This window comes from Contarinia nasturtii, unplaced genomic scaffold (genome assembly GCF_009176525.2).
Source record: "Contarinia nasturtii isolate CC-2019 unplaced genomic scaffold, AAFC_CNas_1.1 Cnas_scaffold_1240, whole genome shotgun sequence".
In the NCBI taxonomy this organism is placed as follows: Eukaryota; Metazoa; Arthropoda; class Insecta; order Diptera; family Cecidomyiidae; genus Contarinia; species Contarinia nasturtii.
The window spans coordinates 2,523,806-2,544,501 of record NW_022198581.1 but is presented as its reverse complement, the minus strand read 5'-3'; the positions used below and the strand labels follow the sequence as shown (position 1 = coordinate 2,544,501).

Here is a 20,696-nt window from a genome sequence, read left to right as displayed (position 1 = left end):
TGACAAAACCAGCCTATAACGATATATTTCACCAGAAATGCACACACACGAAAGATTATGCTCTGCTTTTGAAAATGCATATGATTTATTTCAAGTGTTCGATTCGCGTCCGAATCTAATCGAAAAATCAAATAATCCGAACATTGTGTGTATACGTATATGGGTGTGTGGCTAGGCAATCCAATTCCAATCTCTTTCCATCTCATTTCATAGATGCCAAATGCCTATCGTTGTCAATATTGGTTGAATTGTCAATTGGTATAAAAGCCAGTCTCAAGTGCAATCGCTCTCTGTCTGCGTATAAAATTTCAACTATGACAATATGGACGAGACAAAGTGCTATAAATTTGTGGATCTGAGAGAGTGTCATGGTACTTGGGATTGCATTGACTTTGAGTAAAAACAGTATTTCGATGGATGATGCAATGCTTTTTCATTGCATTTAATTGATACGTTAAAACAATTCAAAATAAAATGCATAAATTAAATATTCAATGTTGTATAAAGTAATTTTACACCAAAATAACAATATTTTTCTCTTGATTTCTGCAAATACTTCGACTTCACACAGAGAAAATGCCAAAATTGAAAATACCTATCAGTTTATCTTGATAAAATATACGCGTACACTACCATCAGGCTAGACAGGCGAGACACAAACAGGAATTGCCATTCAATGAAATGAATGTGGTAGTTTTTCCTTTCCGTTTCTCGTTTTGAAAACGCACTAAAAATCGTTTGATGCATTTTTTGTTTTTGTTTTTTTAAATATAAATGTGCAAATGCAAATAAACTTTGATTATAAATCACGCGATTTCAATTGTCTATGTGAACAGAATGCGCGATTTCATATTTTCATTCAATCGTGAATTGTATGAAATATGCATTGGACACATATATATGTGCATTTGCGATCGTTTGCAATCCAAATGATAAATACAATATAAACTCAGACACACACACATAACGGCCCAGCCAACGCACCATAAAAATTTAATAATCAAACTCTATCTCTGGCAGTTTTTTTCTGAATGTACGTTTTTTGTTTCGTTTATTTCTCGTATCTTTTCATTTATCTTTGTTCACATTTTCATTTGACAACGCGTTTTTCTGTCCACTGACGCATTGTTTACATTTACTTATGATTCGCATTCGGTGGGTTTTTGATGGCTTTTTTCCCTTTAGTTTCTTTTTTTTTTCGTGTGTAAATCGTTTCCTTTGATTCAATATACAAAACAGTATGCATTCAAAACGGATTTGACACTATAGCTGCGGAAACATAGAGTAATTCTAACAAAACAGAGCGAATAAAAGAAAAAAACGAATCGTTTATTGAAATGATGACATGGGTGCATAAGTGTAAGATATCATAATCAAATTGTATTGGATATACGATGTTTGACCAAAAATGAAATGTACATAACGACATCGTTATAACGAGCCAATAATAACCCATGCCGCGTTTTGTATGCAAACGAACCAAGAATACCACAAAATATGAACAAACGAACAAAACAAAAAAAAAAAAAGAGTGCTGTGATCAAGTTCTCTAAAGAAGGAAATTGAATGAAAGACAAGCGCTAAAATAATGGCAAATTATACAATGCAACTGACAATGTGTTGCATAACATAAAAACCACACCATCAACCGACAACATTCGACGATCCGCTAAATTTGGCATAAAACTCCAGGTATCCTAATTAAAAACGCGTTCGATTTTATAATGCAGCCGAGAAGCGAAAAAGAGAAAAAAATGTGATTGGTCACGTTTCAGAATATCGTTGTTGTTCGAATATAATATAACGAATGCATTGTCACTTGAAATGATTGCTTACAAATATGGGCATGTTTCAAATATATACATAAATTCAATTGACTATTTTTTTTTGAGCAGGGCACATAGAATGAACATAAAACCGATTTGAATAGAAGAAACAAAACACATCGAAGCAAAAGAAAACAAAGTTGGAACTTAAATTGTCAGCTTCTTGTTCAATGCATGCCTGAAATGGTTTTATGCTGAAAAAGTGCGTTGTTAAGACACATGAGCGGGAGTGAGACGGAGAAGAAGAAACAGAAAAAAATGAATTCATCACATTGCGCAATATTCTATTGAAAATGAATGGCGAGGAAAGAGCCTTTTATGATTTGAACATAAAAATTTACAACAGCGCGACAAAAAAAATAGCAGATTGCATGGAATGAGGCCACAAAACGTTGAATGCGCGAACATTTTTGAATTTTATGTGCACTCTTGAAATGAGCGTATGCATGGTGTATGGTAGTTTTTTTGGTGATATCCATGCAAATTTATGATCATTTCATTCATTCATCTCCAACACACAGCTCCAAATGCACTTCCAAAATGGTAAGCACTTCAATATTGTGAGCGCATCGCAAACGATTAAGTTCACTTCGCTAAGATTACTAAACAACATAAATGGGAAAAAAAATTCTCGGAATTTTAAAGCGGTAAACACATTTAATCAACAAGAATATAAATTGTTCGCTATGCGCGAGCACATATTCTAAGTGAATTTTGAATTTTGTTTTGATGCACATTCATGCGATTTAACGATAAGTTATTATAAAACCATTGATATTTTCGATATATGCGAATGTAGATTGTGCTCTCAATTTCTCCATCTCTTTCGCTGTCATCCTGTTATTGCCATTTCCACCGAAATGATAATTACTATAAAATACTTGGTATTTTGTTCACCATGCTCATTTATTATTGTTAACTGCAATATGAAAATAAATCGTAGAATATGTTCAGGGCTTATGTGCGAATGGACTGACGCTCACTTGTACATGCAGAAAGAAAGAGATGGTCGAATCAATCAATTGCAAGCACCATTGAATGTGCATGGAATGCAACGACCCAGACACAGTTTTATCTCATATATCCATTGCCGAGTTCCATATCCCATCTCGGCAGCAAGTGCATGCACAACATTCAGGATCAATGTGAATGAGTGTTTATGCGTGTGTGTATGCTTGTATTGGATGGAGCGCGACTGACCGGACACAACAGACGACAACGACACAAAGTCAAACTGAAATTCATCCATGGAGAAAATCATAAATTGAGATTTATACGCATTTTACGAGCACGTTGAACTATTGAATGGCCATATATTCTGGTTGGTAAACTTTGGCATTGTGTGTCAATGTTGCTAAATAGGAAACATGGTAAACAGTTGATTATTTGAATTTGAGTTCATCGATGATACTCCCGTGGTAATGGCCATGCAGACAATGCACTAAATCTAAAGTGTTGCGGCTTTAATACTATACGCAGTATTCGAAGCGAGAATCGGCCCAACCAAACAAAGAAGCAACGAGAAAAAAAAAATCACCGCGCGCACACCGAACTGGAGATGGAGAATAGCCCTCTGTCGATGCACACGAATTTTAAAGAGCGAACAATGTAGTCATTACAAAGTTTCGAAACGACACAATCGTACTCACATCCATTCTTATTATTACATATTTACATTTGAAATTCAAATATTCTTAGATGATTTCAATTTATTTGGAATAATAATACTGCCAGACATTTGTACACATCGAGTTGCCATTAACTTTCTCTCTCTCTCTCTCTCTCTCTTACTTTGTCGGTTGTTGTGTACACACACATTTCGCGGTGGTAAACATTGAGCGCAGACATCGGCTATTTGTGCAACATAAAATACGCGCGAGCTCGAATATCATTCGAAATAGAATACGCCCGATACTATATAGATTCATTTAGCACGAGCTCTTACAAATAAAACTCGATTTGCTGTTGTCGGTTCGTTTGATGCACTTGCAATTAATAAATACGCTTCGATTTTCAGACGGTAGCAAAGCAAAATGCGACATTATTATTCTGCTGGTAAAAATATACACTAACAAGAGACAACAACAACATACCCAATAAATAAATAAACAAACTAAAAATTCAAAATCATTATCAATGCCATTATTTTGCGGAATTTGTTTAGGGCGACATTGCAATTGAACAATTTTCTTTTTTACATTTTGTTGTCGCACAGGTAGCAACTGTTCTATGCCATTTACTGTTGATGAAGATAATAATAATAATGATGATGATGATGATGATAATGGTCGTGGATATTGAATTGTAATTCTGCATTGCTGCAATTGTAACCAGTTCACTGGTTATGGTTTTTCATCATTTTCGATATGCTGTGTGCATTTTCTCTTGCCAACGTCACTCGACATTATTTTGTTGTATATTATTTCGGTTGCACTGGCAACCGCACCCACTCAACACAATACAACTTGCCATTTCTTTGTATATAACTTCGATATTTTGAATTGTGGATATCCATGCCGGTGTTTTAAATATAATTGTTGTGTTCTAAAAGTTTTCAAACTTCTTTTTTTTTCATATTTTTTTAAGCAACAAAGTTTTAATAGCAGCAATTGTAGCGAGTCGTCTTAAAAATAAATTGTGTGTATCGATTCTGAAAAAAAAAAATGCTAACAGATCTTATCGAGGAAAACACATGGTTTTCGCCGAAAAGAGAAATTAATGTGCGAATTTTCAAAAAGTTCTACAACTTTTGGAACATATCATGTCTACAAACATCTCCACAATGATGACAATAACAACTATTGGCGCGGAATGGATTCCATTCATTTATGTTCTCGATGATGATGGTGCTTCGAGTCAGCACAAACATTCGAGCCACACGAAATGTTGATGATGATGGCACATGCATTGAATTTACACACTCAGCACAATCAGATGAAGAGAACAAGTGAGTAAAATGTAAAATAAAACTCGGAAAGCATGAATTCCTGATGTTTGCCTTCAATTCGCATATTCATATTGAATGCGCTGAATCAAGTGAATGTCGACACACAAATCCATAACGCAAATCGACTTGAATTTATGTACATCAATTCATCTATACATGCACACATACATATACAATTTTGTCTCACTTTGCTCGTTCAATGTTTGAATACCCTTTCGGTGCGATGGATAAAAACAAAGGCAAATGATGACAAGCGCCCAGCCAAACAAATTCCATATATTTATGCATATTTGGTTAGTGCATTCAAAAGCCCTAACACAATTCCTGTGAGCATACACAAACCCGGTTTGGTATGCTCTATTGATGGTACCACGACCATTGCTATATTGCCGCGACAAGTGTATAATGTAATTTTCAAAGTCCGAAAACAAAAAAAAACACACACATATATATATAGAATATAACCAACACAATTCGTAATTGGATACACACCGTGAAATGGATGGGCTAATGCATTCAAAACAATTTGCTTCCGAAATTGAAATATACACCGTTGCATTTCAATGAAAACATAATATATGGTCGAGCATACACAAGCCCGAACTAAATATTCGCTTCGAAATGGATTTTTCTGCTATATTTGTTCTTTTTTTTACATTTTACGCCTGTTTCCCCCCGTGCGCACAATCTCGCTGTTGATCGGTTCATTAGGCCTTCTAATGGCCATGCAATAGCCAAAAATCTATCCATTTTACTGCTCTAGAAATGCAAACTAAAGTAAAGTGGGAATAAAAAATGCTAAAGCAATTATGAAAATGACCTCACGCATTTATCTAATAACCTTAAGTACGAGCCTAATCACATTTTGTTGTCGATTTTAGCTGCTGTTTCTGCTCATGCTCGTCTAAATCATTTAGAATATTGAACCGGAAACCAAATTAACCAGCAATATACAGGCAGTGAGCGAGAGTATGTGTGTTTTTTCATTTTAGTGTCGTTGTTTTTATTGTTGATGATGTTTTTTTTGCACGTCAATAAGGCGCGGCACTTGTCCGTGCCATGATAAATTGAAATTTAATTACAAATCTTCCAATTACTCCACGATTAACCACAATCAGCTCTTTCTATTCGAGCTACAACAAGTACTTTAAAGAGCTTATACATTATTTATATTGGCCATTAATTTATTTATTGCCTGGGCATCGATTAAAGATCAAGCAGAGCAGAGCATAATTATGTTGCTAATGCGACATTTTACACCATCGCGATGCGTATTTATTCTAGATTGCTTGAGAAATTGAGCACATTTATCGACGTACGGCAATTAGACTAGAGGATTTACGAACACAGTGTCAGAAGAAAAAATGAAACAAGCAAAGCAATTGAAATATGTTGTATGTCACAGGAAAGACTTGAGATCGATAAAAAGAAGACAGTTTTTTTACCATTCTTTCGTCGCATTTTATTTGCAAAAAAAATATCGTGCACAATGACATATGCCTTAGGCATATGTTTGGATAATGTCGTTTAAAATTAGCAAGCGAAAGGAAAAAAAACGCAACGACAGTAGCAGCTTTCGAATAAACAGAATGGAAATTGATTGGCCAAACAGAATAAGACGCGTCAAGCGACAACCAATTTTTATTAAATTACAATTTCATCAATCTCATTACAGCCTCTCTCTCTCTCCCCTCTCTTTCTGTGTGATACAATAATATCGACCTACCGTTGCCTCTTGGCAAACGTAGCATTTCAGAAGCGATTTTTTTTCTGTTTAAATTGTCATTTTAAGAGACAGAAAGAGAGAAAAGAAGATGTGATAAAAAAAATCCGTCCCGTTGAATTGTATAACATAATTTACATGAAAACATCATTATTCGACCAAGTCGTGGCAAGGGAAATTGAGCCGCATTGCAGATATAAAATGACACTTCCACTGCTCAATACGGTCGATTTGAGAATTGCAGCCCATGCAACCGACTAGTCGGGCTTATAATTAAGGAAATTAATTGGAAACATGTAATTCGTTTAAAAAGTGAAGAAGAAGACGAAAAAAAGCATCCAACCATCTCACATCGAGTGTCGCATATGAAAAAAGTGAGACGAAAAAATCGAGTAGTTGTTTGTCGTGTTTTTTCGATAAAATTCCGTCGAGACATTTTTTGTTGTGATTGCTTACAATGAATGGAATATTTTGACACCAAGCCGTCGTTTGGCCACGATCGTCGACATAAACGGGCATGAATCTGTTGTTTTTTTTTTTTCATGTCTGCATGTGTAATTTTAGCATTGTGTACACTTTATTTTCATCGTTGCCTTCTTTCATCGGTGTCGATTCACGTTCTTTTTCATCGTTAAAAAGTCACACCGGTACAAAGCGAAATGCAATTAAACTATCGAAAAATTTGACTACATAATTGATGGATATTGCGATTCGGCCATTTACATTTGGTTATACGGTACGCTTGAAGCACATAAACACATGCAACCAATCAAAATGGATCATTTTATTTGATGCTTCACCTCATTAATATTCAGTCATCACAACACAATCGAGACTGTGTCGTTCTCTTTCTGGTTCACCTTTCTCACATAAAGAAATCTGTGTCTACTCGATGAATTTTCTTTTGACGACCAACAGAAAATATTTACCCAAAATCAAAAATTAGTATAGATAATTATAGGATCGTGTAGTGATTGCAAGAGCGATCATCAAATTCAAACTTAATATTCAACGTCGCGCGTAGAACGTATTTCGACATCTCACTGGTTAATGAAAAGGTGCAAAGAATGAATAAAAAAAAGAAACAGGAAGACGAAATGAAGCAGAAAAAGCAGATATATTGAGAGAAATAAAAACAAAATAGAATAGAACACACGAGAGAAGAGAAGACGACATAAGACGCGCACCGAAACCAGTTGAGTTAATTGATTACCAACATTACAGCGCATTGAATGAGCCGCACATTGCTTGGCATGGGCACAATCGCACACCGTCATTGAATGCCACGATTCCAAATATACACACAAACACATCATGCGAAACGATAGGAAGAGATAATCAATGATTTGATAGTTTTCTCTGTAATTTTTAACGAGTGAAATTAATTTGTTAGTTGAATTGATCAAAATGTAATTTCTAAATTATAGGTTCGCCTCGTTACTGTCAAAAGTAAAAGTCTTCGTTTTTTTTTTGTAAATGTTCTTATATATATGAAGGAAAAAAGTGATTTCAAGTTTCGAATGAACAATCGTTCGCGGCGATTTTTACTCTGAAAAAAAAAAAAACACACACACACATTCAACATCGAACAATTGGACGTTTATTGTTTTGCAGGTAAAAGGCAGATAAAAAAAACCTGACTGACCAACTGCATAAACACAATATCCAGATTGAATTAACGAGAGAATTTATGAAAAATTGGTTAAGAAAGATGATGATTATTATTATTGCTGCTGAATGCTTGCTTCTTTTTTTTTCTTTTCTTCTAAATTGAATATCAAACAAACCAGTGGATACAGAAACTGTAAAATACTTCTAAATGGTAGCGCAATTCCTTTACATTCGGGAGGGAATGTCTTGCATGCGAATTGCTGTTTGTTTTAATTGAAATGGATAAATCTACTTGTTTGTGAAGTTGATGCAATATGTTTCTTTTTCTGTTTCTCATTTCGTTCGTTTGTTTTTGTTTTTCAGTTGAAATTATATAGAAGCGGTCGATAAGAAAAATGCGTATTAAGTAGAAGATCTAAACCATTTAATGTGGAGCGCATTCGCTCACATAAATGCACGCAGTCGCACAATTGAGAGAGAGAGAGATAAAAAGCGAAAAAGAAAGAAATAGTGATTTTCTTGTCTTTTCCGCCCATTCAAAACATTCACGACCAGAGAGCAGCAGCTCTTTTGCACTCTCCGATTTGTAAATTGTGCGTGTACCGCGTGCGACCATTTCCAGAGACTCAAATAAATGCTCTCCCGTAATTGCTGTGTGAAATTTATTTATTTACACTTATTTTGTTGTTGTTGTTGCAGTTCCTCTTCGGGTCGTTGTTCATTCAGTGCATTCACATGAAACAATGCACAGCCACACAACAAACCAACATTTAGACACAATAGCACATTTGTGAGTGTGTACGGAAGATATTCCTTGTTGCATCTTTTACATTTTAGTGGGCATTTTTCATGGCGACGGCCTTTTTCGTGTTAATCTGTTAATTTAATTTCTTTCTCTGCTTTGAAAATGTTATGTGTGCGACGCGTTCAGCCCGTTGTGGCATTTTGTTAAATGCTCAAAATCATGAATTAAATGTGAGGCGTTTTTTTTGCGAAAAGTTGTTAAATGTGTGTAATGTGCTTTGCTTCGATGATGGTTTTTTCTTTCGTTTCTCTGAAACTTTGTATTCGCCAGAGTTGAATCGACACATACACACACATTAAATACGATTGTTACTCTCTCGGTCGGTTGTCACACAATTGCTTAAATGTGGTTTTTTTTTTGCTGGTGTTGTCGACACCGCTGTTGACGCTGCCGAGCCATAAAGCGATATTCACAAAGCAAAAATTATGAGCATGTCATAGCATTTCGTTTTGGAAGCGATAGAGACTGAATGCGGCCGCAGCTGAATCGTTTGAAGCCAACTTTTAATTATAATTCCTTTCAATTGAAGATACAGCCCAACACTTAAAATGATGGATTTTTTTTTATATTACTGCTTTGGAAAACCATAAATTACGCTTCATTCAAAACATGTTTTCTTTCCTTCTCTTTTTCGCTTTCATTCATTCCGCATTCACAAAGTTAAATGTTAATTGTTGAGTTTATTGCCGGAATTTCAATGTGTCCGCCTCCCGCGAGAGAGCTCCTGATAAAACGAAAAGGCCTTACAAAACCAGCCTGTTTTTAAATCGATAAGTAATTTTCGAATCGAATCGAGTGGTTTATTACTTTTGTGTGTTGCACTTATGAACATTTTGTGATGTTTGTTTGACAGTTTTTAATTAAATGACAAGAATCAAACGTTTGCCGTGCCAAACGATTTTTTGCATTCTCCGGCTTCCTGTATACTGATGTGATAGGCATCAGTATGCGTGCTTCTTGTGCATTTAGCAATATATATTATTTATGTCGTTGCTGGTTGTTGTTCGCATTTAAAAAAAAACGTTGTTCGCTCGATGCATGTTTTCTGCTTTTTCAATATCTCTACTCGAAATTTGTTCTTTTGAACGGTTTGCAATCATACTTTTGCACCCCACATTAAACAACGACAAAAGCCGATGATAAAAATGGGGAAGAAGCGAGAAAAATGTGCAAATGTTTTTCGGATGTGCTTCCGAAAAAGATGCATTTGAATTATAATCGATCAATTGCAGACACCACCACAATCACCACCAGCATCAACAAACGCATTCGTGTCAAACAAACGCTTATTATATTGATGGCACAAGTCAACTCCATTCTATGCTTGAAACACTCAAAATTCTGGACAAACTAATTATTGTGGCTGCAAGAACAAAAGTCGATGCCATCTTTTTGATTATATAAATGGTTGTTGGACTGTTTTTGATGTGATGTGAAGGGAGAAGTGTTTCGCGCAATGTGAACGTGTTCGTCGTCATTCCCTAATTTTTTGGCATTTATCATGACAATCGATATTTTTCGGAAAAGCACAATCGAATGCCAAAGCGTGGCACAGCATAATGAACCACTTGCTCCAAGACATGCCATTCACTCAAAATGCACGACCAAGAAACGAAATTGAAGGGCGCACATAATTTGAATTGGGAGCGTCGACTGATGATGAAGTGAAAAGAAGGAAACTTACATGCACGCCCGAAAAGAAACTCAGAACCGAGTGAAATAATATTTAAATGCGAATGTGCACGAAAATCGAAACGAAGAAGCAAAACATCGAAAGATGAAGAAGAGAAAAAAAGAGGGTTCATCTCGTTACTTTCTTAACGGTACTAGGGAGAGAAAATCAAATTGATGGCAACACATATAATGTGCGCACGCTATATGCGTAAACATTAAACGTCTTCAAGACATTGAAGCCGTCACAAAAGTGAGCGACGAAAAATGTTATTACCATTCAATTTTCTTGGAAAAAATAAAAACGGGAAATTTTTTCGATTTTTTTTCGTTTGTTTCGGTGTATGTGTGTGTTCGTTTGACTTGCTCTCTTTCTTGGCTAAATCATGAAAATTTTTGCATCCCAAAAACCGAAGATGCGATGGCAAGTGAGAATAAGAAGAAAAGTTAAACGCACAAAACAAAAAACGAGGAAAAATGATTTATCGTGCATCATAAACATTCATAAGTTGATCGTTTTCACCGTGCCCGGACCAATGAAAAACAAGCAAAGAACATGACTTCGAAGACAGTGCACGTCTTTTATTTATTTTATTATTTTTTTTGTTCATTTGTGCGTGTGTGTGCTTTGAGGGAGCAAAGCAAATATCGTATCCTTTTATTGCAATATTAAATTGATGGTGTGGCACGTTTATGCGTCACCATCAAACTCCATTTGAACAATCCCGGTCACACAGTGTATGTGTGCATATTGTGTGCCATTTGTAACAATTGCTAAATAAACAAATGCATGCAGCGAAACAAAACTATTGCCGATTATTTGCGAACGATTTGCCACTTGCGATTTATTCATAGACGATATAAAAATGGGACGGAGCACACACACACGAACGTACAATCATTTGATTGAGTTTACGCGACAAAACATAAGCAGATTTGGCAAATTTTCATTCATTCAATAGTTCCCTGTCTTTTATTGTCTCTACATGTGACATTGTTGAATACTGCACGGCATGACCCGAATGTTCTTGGCATTGTCCATTTAGCCTGACCAAAAACGATTTTGGCTTGTTCATTGTGATTATTTTCCGTTGTTGAGAAAATATATCCTTTTTGGCTGTCTTATACACTTGGACAGTTCGGTTTATATAAATGTGCTGATTCAACGATGAAACTATAATGTGTGTGTGTCTATGTCAATTATGTGTGTGTAACATACTTGCTTACACTGCATTCATCGGAGCTCTTTAATATATTCTCTCGCTCTCTCTCTCTCTCTCTCTCTCTCTCTCTGGCTCCATTGGCAAACACTTTGCGTGTCACTGGTGTCTCCTTGTGTGTGAATGCGTGTGCAAGTGAAGAAAGAGATGATCTTGAATAAAATGAAAAAAGGCTAAAGAATGGAAATGTCGACAATGGAAATGCAATCTTGGGCGACAGGCGCTACATAAAGCCAAGTATTTGGATATAAGATATTGCTGTTACTTTTGTTGTTATGGTGCTCTTGTCACTTCCATATGGTTTTTGTGTTGTGAAATATTAGTCCGTGCAAAATAACTGCCAAATAGATTTGATATTAATATTGTAACGCTATTCAATCATTCAAGTGAGCAGTGGCAGCAACAGTAGTAGCATAGTACATACACATTTGCCTGATAACCATTTTGAATGGTTTCTTAGTGTTTGGATTAGTGATTCTAATGCCATTGTACCGTTTTCTCTGTGTAAATGCTTTTGAATTGAGAGCAGGAAAAATAGAAAGGGAGCCCGAAAACTTCTGGCCACTCTTGTTCTCGTAAATCAATTAAAATAACATGTTAAAGGCATACATTCACTCACTTACTCAACTGTGTCGTCTCTTTTTTTTCTTTCGTTTTTGGAGTGCAAACGAAATGAATGTGTTTGGTGACTAGCAAATGTTATTGTTATTAATGTTTTGAAATTATGTAAGGAAAAATTCATTACGACGTGCTTCATTCAAGTGAATTCCAAATTTTCGTTTCGCTTTTATAGGCATGAAAATTGAACTCATAAATTGTCGATTATCGGAATCGATTTCGGCACTGTGCTCTATTTTTAAAGACCTTTTGTAAAAATAATCGAGAAAAAAAGCTCGTTGTCGTCATCATCGGTTGGTTGATTTGTAAATAGATGGAATTTCCCACATTTCCAATGAAATGTGATTTTCTATTGATTTTTGTGGGTAATATCGGTTTAACCGAAATTGCTTAGCGTTTTAAGGAAATCGTCAATCCCAAGAAAACTCATTAATCAAACGTGTGCGAACAGATGCGAACCGAAACATATACGCTTATAGTGTGCATATGTATATCGCGCTGCGCCTTCATTTACATCGATTTTTCACACTTTTTTCGTTTCTTTTGCCGATACAAAATGTTTGATTAAGGGAATTTCACACGCACTTTTCGTGTATTTTCTTTGTATTTTAACTGTAAACTGTGAAATCAGTTTATTGTCTTTGGGTTTTTATGTCATTTGCCGTTTTTCATGCCTGCTCTTTGACTCTCTTTCTCTCTTTTTCTTACATTCTTTTTATTTCGATTTCGAATGTTGATGATTGTTAATTCAAAGCGAGCGCACCGAAACATTCGTTCATTTTTATTGTAATTGGTTGGTAAATGTGAGCGCATGCGGTCGTTTTAAAAATTCCAAAAATTCATTCCAATATGTTTTAGTGTAATTGCATTGCTTTTGCAATCACACCACATTCAATCAGTCTATATGGTAATTGTCTAAATAAACAAAACACACCAAGATTTCCTATGCCATTTGCGATGCATGATTTATGCTTAAGATGCATTCATGTGCAAACCATCATAAAAATGAATTTGCTTGAGTGCGTGTATGTGTAGATATGTGTCTCCTTTACTGTGGCAATGCAAATGTAGTGGAACCGTCGTTGAGCTCAGCGAGAGAATATCAACGGGTGTGCAATGAATGTGTCTCTTGCGACCAGACCAGATCAGAGATCGAATAACATCCATTGTAAGAGGGAGAAAGCGTGCGTGTTTATACAAAAATGAACAAGTAAATTAACAATATTTTATTGTTATTCTTCTGAGAAAGTGCGCTCTATTGCACTATCGCCACCATCACACCGAAAAAAAAAGCCACACACCGAAGAAGAAGAAGCCGATCAAATGGCATTATACAATGTGCAATATTCAAAGACTCTATTTACTCTTGTTGTCTCTGCGCATAAATATGGTATTTGTTTATCGAAGAACAGAGATAGATGAGCAGCAAATACGCTAGTCAATAGCGCGTAAATAAAACAAAGACACAAAAAGGAAACCATACATGACATAAAAATACCGACAGGCACCATCCAAATGATGCGCACCGTCTTCGACAGCCACCCAAAAAAAATGACAGAGAGCCGAACACACAAAAATCTAACCAGATGTAGCCAAAAACCTTGTATCGATCTCGCTCATTCACGCACAAAAGGCACAAAATCTATCATCTTCCAAACAACCACACACACATACATACGCAATGCATAAAAACAAAACAATCACAGAAATATGAAATAATCGAAATACGATGAACAAATATACATGGCAAATGGGCTCGCGGACGAAAAGTAAACGCAGCAGCGGAGAGATCATAAAAAATATTGTTTGGATTTGTTTAGTTTGATGTGTACCGAGTTCACTGTGAGTTGTTGTTTTTTGTCTCTCTTCGGTCGCTCTTTTCTTTTTCGAATTCTTTTTCAGACTATTATTCTTCTCTTTCACTATGTGTGTGTGTGTTTTTTTCTGCTTCTACAAATGTTTGTCGTTTTGCAATTTGAGGTGACACCGCTGGCTTTTCATTTCGCAGTTATCTGTTTGAGTTGAGAGACAAGCAAAAAACCGTGTTGACTGTTTTTCATATAAAATTTCTATTTAAAGAAGATTTTCAGATTGATTCGATGGTAGCAGCTTGCATTTATTTTTCATTCTTTTCGTCTTCTTTTATGTGTTTTGAAATAAAACCATCACTTGTGCGTCGTGAATTAAGCAGAAGAAAAAAAAAACCATACCTACAAGAAACAGAATGGTAGGAGAAGCGAAAAAAACACACACACACAATAGTCAAACTGTGTGAGCTCATCAGTAAAAACGCAAATATTATCTAACGCATTTGTGACCCTTATGTCTCAATCGCGTTCGAATAAACAACCATGAAAGCTGTAATTGTTAATTTTTTTCTGTCTTTTTTATTCTTATTCGACTTTGCATGGTCGCGCTTTTTGTCATTTGCGACGATGGCATGTGCGTGCTCGCACATATAAATATGAAGAATGACAACAACAAAATAACACACAGCTAAAGAAATATTTTCATGCAAATGGTGTCTGAGTCAATATTATATATACTATTTTGTAATTTGTTTGCGAGCCAGAATAAAAAAAAAGAGAATTACACAAACTCAAGCAAAAACATCGAATCGGATTCATACAGCGACATTCGTAAATTATAGCCAAAGTAAATGAACATTGCATTGAATTTATCCGGTTAGTAGAAGTATAAATCCAGTGAAAAACATGTGTCGCCAAATAACAAACTCGATCTCGGCACAAACAAGACACACACACACAAATTCACAGCGAAAACTTTTTCCAAACAAAATTTAACGTCTCTTTCCGTGGATTTTATTAGTTTTCTATTTTATTTACTTTTCGTCAACTCTCGACTATCCCGACACATATATAGTTACTGTGTCTACCATTTCCAATGTGAGTTCGGTCCCTCGCTCTCTCTCTCTCTTCAGTAATCGTCGTTTATCCTTAGAGCTGTTTCATTATTAATATACTGCTATTATTATCTCCGAAAAAAAGTTTTTTTTCTGTTTCTATTCAAGATATGCTCAATAAAACAATAATGGTGCACATGGTAACATGAAACGGAAACCACTGTTGGTTGTGTGTTTCCGATTTTGGTTTAAAGTTTGAGTTCATTTTCGTTGTGTGCAAAATAATTTTTCAGATTCGTCTTTTTTATCTAATTAGGAACAAGTGTTTGCAATCGAGACTTTTGACTCGTAACAGAAACATCCTCATTTGAAATTCTGTCATTGTCATTGTGACAATTCACTTCGAAACTGAGAATGACACGAACGCAAAACGACGGCAAAGAATGAAATTATGTGTACATCGTGCAAATAAAATAGTAAATGAAACTGAATTGAGTGGTAGAAATTGATGGGCAGCAAACTAAAATCGCCGCTGGTATTTGATATTGTGGTTTGAATTGAAACAAAACAATCACAAGAATAGGATCCCCGTTGAAACCGTGCGCGAGATAAAGTCTATCTCACTATACATGGATGCGTGTGTATTTTTTGTGAGATTTCAAATGCCAGCGGCAAATGTGATAGAGTCGTGCAGTGAATCAAAAACCAAAATGATATTGCTCCCGACATTAATGTAATTTTATTTAAATGACTTCAAACTGTGTCGCACTAATGCAATGCGCGCAAGCACCTATGCGCGCCTGTACTCATCATGATTCCGTCTGATTCGCATCTGAATTAAAATTGGTAGTGGAAAAAAAATCATGCTGATCAAATGGTTTAAATGAAGATGTTTCAGCATTTTCACGTTAATTTTAACATTGTCAAACTGCGAATTAAATAACACACCAAAATAAGATAAAAAATTGATTCAAGCATCACAACTCGTGAATTGTGTTCCATGTTTTTAGTTGGCATACAAGAGAAAAAAGAGATGTGAAATCAAATTGAGAATGGGTGAAACAGAGAGTAAAGTTAAGTGAATGAGTTTTTCGATTTGAATTGTTTGCGACATAGGATTAGGAGAGTTTTGCTGTGATGACAGCCTCAGTGAAACAATTAGGCAAATGTAATGTGCGGCAAAAACTCTTAATGTCATTTGCAACATTTACACAAAGTTGTTGTTGTTTTTTTTTCGGTCTCTCTTCATCGTGTCATAATTTCTTGGTTTCTTTCCCATCTTCATCAAATTCGGGATTTATCTTGTTGTCAGGATGAAACATTTCATCTAAATCGCTTTTCACTTACAGTGACAACAGACAAAAACCTCCGCCTTCTTCATGTTTCTCAATTCAGCTTGATTTCGTTTACTTTTTTTTTCTTTCTCGCGCTTGATGCTGCTGCTTTTGGTGTTACAATTTGCTGGATCGTCATCTTCAAGGAATATCAGCCTGTCATATCAACGGAATGAAAACTGAAACTTTCATATTACACATTTTGTGGGTACTTGAGTAAGCAAGAGTGTGAGCGAATGAGCGCTAAAAATGCGTCAACGTCAGAAACGAATGCAAACATTTTTTTCCTTCTTTTTTTTCAAAAAAAAGAAAAAGAAAAAATGATGACTTCCAACCCGAAACATACAATTATGGTATTTTGAATTTTCCCATTCACTTGCCTTGCATTATGCCATCGCCTAACGCTTATCGCAAACAAACGCTTTTGAAGCAAAAGACTGTCGACCTCATGTCGATGGCTGGTGATGTGATATGTGTTATGTCGTATATATGTGTTGCACGAAACATTTTCCTTAATTAAGGTAATGTTGTTTTATCTCTCGATGGGACATAATAAACATGAAATATTCATTTTCATTCATATCCGACATCGCATTGTGCTCTTCACTCGTTTATACACCGTTGTCGTTTGCCTTCGAAATTATTTCAGCTCCAAACAACACACAACACACATTCACAATTCACATAATCTAACTAGAAAATTCGTCAGAGCCAAAATATCATCAACCGGACGATTTAACATTTGAGGTATACGAGAGTGAGAGCGAGAGAGAGAGCTCATTAACAAAGACACCGTTAACACACAAACTATGCAATTTTCGGAAATATACACATATGCAAACGCTTGGAAGGGCTGCTAAGTGGCTGAATCCGTTTCACACTTTTCTTTTCCGCATCACGTTTTGGTGTGCTTTCTTTGTGGCTTTTCTGGGGGGGCGAGATTTATTATTAAATCATTTTCCGAATGAATGTCACCTATACACATACGCACAATGTATGCACAACGTAACACAATATGTACTGAATTAGAAATGAGATGTGTTCTATGATGATTATAAGCCAAAAATATGAAATGTTATTTTTTTTTTTGTTTACAAAACAAATTTTTTTCGTTACATTAGCAAAATGATGGAACAACATATTCCACTAAATATTGCAACACACTGAAAATTGTATGAACAATTTTGAATTTCAACTCTCGGTGATGTAAAAACTCTTGAATTTGAAAACACTCCAGACTATTTTTGTTCGTTTCGTTTTCAAAGCAGAGAAATCTCTCTGTTTCGAAATGGGACGCCACTTTGAGATGAAGAAAATCGATTGTTTTAATGAACAACGATGAATGAAATGATTTTCGCGTGACATTTCATAGATGAAACACATTTTGAAACAATTAACATGATCAAGGGTTAATACAGACTCAGCTAATCATTTCTTTAAAGCAACATTCATTGCTTTTCTGTATTTATTTATTTTTTTGTTTGATTCTTTATGGTTGTTGTTCGCATTGCTTAACAATTATAATTAATAAACATGATGTTTTAATGGCAAACGCGCTCTTGTGCACGCCTTTCACATTTGAATACTCAAAATGCGATCGCCAATTGGTACTTCAGTTTTCATCGAAAAATTAACACTTATAATTAAATAAATTAATGGAACACATACTTTGTGTCAACAGTCTTTTGAAAATATTCCACAAAATCACCAAAGAAATGGATGTTGTTGCTGTGAAAACACACTATAATAGATCACACTTTTTTCGAATTAATTTTCTTCGTATTTTGGCTGCCAATGATTTTATTTCTATTGCGTTGATTACAGATTTGTTGCTTATTTCTTTCTTTTTTTGTCTCACACACACCGTAAATTTTGAAAATTCCAATTAAATTCTATGACGTTTTTTTTCTTTAGCAAATTTTTAACACTGAATGTTCACGATAAAATACACCGAATTCGAATAAATGCTGAATCAAAACAAAACCTCTATTTCTTCGATCACTTAACTGTTTCTATAGTTTAAAATAACGATGCGTGAAGAATCGTTTTCGATCGAACATTTATAATCAATTTTTTTTAATTTTTCGAACAAAAAAAATCGTTACATTTTCAATAATCACTTTGTTTTCTATTATAGTTTTAATTTAAAATGGAACAAATTTTTTACACTCAGTCAGAACGGTAAAAATAACATTTGAATCTAATGCATTGAGCGAATACGAAATCCGTCAGTTTCGATAAAATGCGATGTGCTTGAATAGAATAAACTCGCGCGCGACTCGCTTGTCATTCCATAGCATACTGAAGTGAAGTAATGTTCTTGTAAACATCGATACCCAAGCATTGTACATCGAGGCAAGCAGCAAGGAGCCGCTTACCAATAACAACAACAACAATGAATGCAGACGACGGAGAATGGTTACAGCCGCGCTTTACAATATCACACTCACACACTCTCAACTATGTGTATTCCTATCATGCAAACGGCAAAGCAGACGACTAGCATTCACAACAACAATTTCAACAGCGTCAGTAGCAGCAGCCAATGATTGTGTCATACAAATACGTGTGTGATGTTGCACGCACGCACCATTCCAATTGGAAATGAAGTGAGCTATTCAATCGTTTACAGTTCATTCATATGTTCCGTTCACCGTTTTCCTTTTGTCTATCAATTCGTATTCGAGCGTTTCCCCTTCAACAGTACGTTCGCTTCGGCGACGTTCGCACGACATTCGGTTTTCGATGCACACACACACACACATATCATTTCATAGCCGGCGTGTATCTGCTTACAATATTTTTGTACACAAATTCGGTGTATGGTGTATGCTCTTATCACAGCACCAGATCGTGCATTGGGCGCATCGTGCATGTTTAGTAACCGTTTAGATAAAGTGAATTGCAAGTTAATTTCATGCAACGTTCATTCCAAAGAATACAACAAATATTGGTGCTCTCCTCCGGCTGATTTTGTATGTCGGTCGGTTATCATGGCTGGGGAAATATAGCGATACTGGAATAAGTCGGAGAGGAGAGAATGTGGCATAATATTCTGGAAAGCGGCGAAATGAATGAAAATGGAGAGAGAGGTACAGATGGAAGTATATTGGAGAAGTGTTAAATTCGCGCCTATCACTGGTTCAAATAACTCGCGTTGTTGAACCGTGTGAAATGCATACGGCAGTTATCATACGGGACACATAATCAATGTTTGCTAGTTCTTTTTTTTTATCTCGATGCTTGCATGTGTACAAATCAAATCGAATTTCCATTCCTTTCAATCGCTAAAGTCAAGAGTGGTACACCAGCAGTTAATATTGTAGGAAAAAAATACATCTATTGCAGAGAAAGTGAGAGAGAGAGAAAGAGATGAAAAAAATCCTTTGGTTGTGGATTTTTGCATGACAGCGTTTATTTGAACATCGGCAAGTGTCATGTAAACACATGTTATCAGTGGCTCGTAATGAAAATTGAATCGACTGATGAAATGATGCCCCCCAACAAATGAAGTCAACCACTACTTCTTTTTTTTATTGGAATAATTAATTTCATTTATTTTATATATTTTTTCAACTTGAAATCACGCTCGACGACTGGCTCTCTTCATTTTACCATATATATTTATTTTTTTCGTTTCGTTCTTTATTGGTTCTCCAGAATTGCAATTATTAAACCTAGTATAGTTCTTTTCGAGTGCTTGAAGCATGCCAATTTGCACGATGGCAAAGTAGTAATTACGAATGCAAACTGCTACTTTAGCTTCACTTCATTTGTTGTTGGTTTTTTCTCTCTCAACATTTGCATTTGCCGTTGTTGTTGTTGTTAGTGTGCACAAAAGTGATCAAAGGCGTAAGTGGCACGAAAATCAAATTATAGAGCGATAAATGACGGCATCCGATTATTTTTCTCAAACCATTTCGAAAATTGTCGGAGATAATTGACGTGAAGGACTTGATTTCATGTAGTTCAGTGAAATATTGCTGAAATTAAATATTTACACTATTGGCCTGTACTCAAATTAAACGAACTCTATGCATAATTAATGTGTTTGTTCAATTCATTTCAGATTTGCCAA

General features: G+C 35.5%; 1 protein-coding gene across 2 annotated transcripts in view; it reads right to left on the bottom strand.

The window, feature by feature from the left end:
* The window catches only part of LOC116345138 (roundabout homolog 2), a 177,396-nt gene extending 158,729 nt beyond the window's left edge, over positions 1-18,667 (bottom strand). For both annotated transcript variants that reach the window (XM_031774243.1, XM_031774244.1), the window contains exon 1: positions 18,287-18,667. The gene's annotated coding sequence lies outside the window, so the exon portion shown is untranslated. The remainder of the gene's footprint in view (positions 1-18,286) is intronic.
* Positions 18,668-20,696: the final 2,029 nt, after the last annotated feature.